We start from the raw sequence: 219 nt of genomic DNA on the forward strand, positions 1-219 counted from the left end.
CCGCCCCGAACCCAAGCATTACTGTCTATACATCCCACTGTCTACATGGGTTACAAATATTCCAAGCGGACACTGTGTGTGTCTAAGCACTACTACATACGTTTAATTTATTACACATAGACCGCGGTCCGATACACGCTCACAACGCTTAAAAATCATTTCATCCTTGTTGTTTGTCAAATGTTAAACGAAGACAAACAATGCTCATGAGCGTTGTCA

The sequence above is a fragment of the Trachymyrmex cornetzi genome, unplaced genomic scaffold (genome assembly GCF_001594075.2).
Source record: "Trachymyrmex cornetzi isolate Tcor2-1 unplaced genomic scaffold, Tcor1.1 scaffold120, whole genome shotgun sequence".
In the NCBI taxonomy this organism is placed as follows: Eukaryota; Metazoa; Arthropoda; class Insecta; order Hymenoptera; family Formicidae; genus Trachymyrmex; species Trachymyrmex cornetzi.